At 45.2% G+C, this 1,269-nt stretch overlaps 1 protein-coding gene across 1 annotated transcript in view; it reads left to right on the top strand.

Moving 5' to 3' along the window:
* LOC115948888 (immunoglobulin superfamily containing leucine-rich repeat protein 2-like) overlaps positions 1-1,269 on the top strand; it is a gene marked incomplete at its 5' end in the record, with an annotated part of 10,229 nt that overhangs the window by 3,238 nt on the left and 5,722 nt on the right. The window lies entirely within an intron of this gene.

The following is a 1,269-nucleotide window of genomic DNA, read 5'->3' as shown; positions in this document are numbered from 1 at the left end:
GGCCCGGGGCCGCGGAGAGCCGCGGGCGCTCCCTCTGCGCGCTCCTGTCCGTGCCGAGTCAATAAAAGAGATTGAAAGTGGAGCCGCCTCCCTGCTTGGGGGGGAAAAACCGGGGTTTTGTCCCCAGGGCGGGGAGGGGACAGCCAGGAGGTGGCACCGCCACGGCCGCCTCCTTTGATGTGTTTTACACATTTTTTTTTTTTAATATCGTAAAAACATCAATTCATTTTTTCCGGCCATAAAGCAGGCGCGGAAATCGCGTTTGCGTGCGAAGGGAATCGCCCAAGTCCATTAAATCTTCCCTATAAATTCACCCCGGAGAGGAAAAAAAAAGGAATTCCATTTTCCCCCGGTGAGCATCGGAATCCGCTGGAGCAAGGAAACATCCCACGGATGTGTGTTTTCCATCGTTTTATGGATCATTCTCTGTCGTTTTCCAGATCATTCTCTATCATTTTTATTATAATTTCTATCTTTGTTATATCGTTTTAGATATGCTTTTATCATTTTAGATATGATTTCTGTCATTTTAGACATCTTTTATTTATCATTTTATCTGTAGTGTATTTAATTCTTGATGGAATTTCTACAATCCCTACCTCTCTTTTTTTTGTATAAAAACACCCCAAACCTCACCTTTTTTTTTTTTTGCCTTTTTTTTCTCCCCAAACTCCTCTCCCTGATGATGTCACCTTGATCCCTAAGGGATCCCCGCACTCATCCCAAAATTCCCACAGGATTTCTGCTCCCAATCCCATCCCACCGATGAAATCCCCCCCTGGCAATCCAACATACCTTTCTCGAGGGCAAAAATTCCCCAAATCCCTCTCGAATCCCCCCAAAATTCTCCCAAAATCCCCCAAATCCCAGGAGTCCGAGGCTGCTCCAGGTGTTCAGATCTGCCTGGCAGAGCCTGGATATTCCCATCATTGTTGACGTTCCCATAATTGTTGCTATTCCCATAATGATTTGTGGATATTCCCACAATTGTCGCCATTCCCATAATTAATTACGGATATTTCCATAATTGTGGATATTTCCATAATTGTGAATATTTCCATAATTGTGAATATTTCCATGATTGCGGATATTCCCATAATTGTTGATATTCCCCATAATTGAGTGTCGTGCTCTGGAGTCACGGCGGGAATGGAAAAGAACAATCATTCCAGCTGCCTTTAATTAGGGAACTGTGGATTCCCGGGAATCCGGGATGAGGCCGGGATTTGCTGCTCTCCAGGAGGCCACGAATAAATGGGGGGTGGGGAT

Source organism: Geospiza fortis, unplaced genomic scaffold, assembly GCF_000277835.1.
Source record: "Geospiza fortis unplaced genomic scaffold, GeoFor_1.0 scaffold628, whole genome shotgun sequence".
NCBI lineage: Eukaryota > Metazoa > Chordata > Aves > Passeriformes > Thraupidae > Geospiza > Geospiza fortis.
The sequence above is the reverse complement of the archived record's forward strand: the minus strand, read 5'-3'. Positions and strand labels throughout refer to the sequence as shown.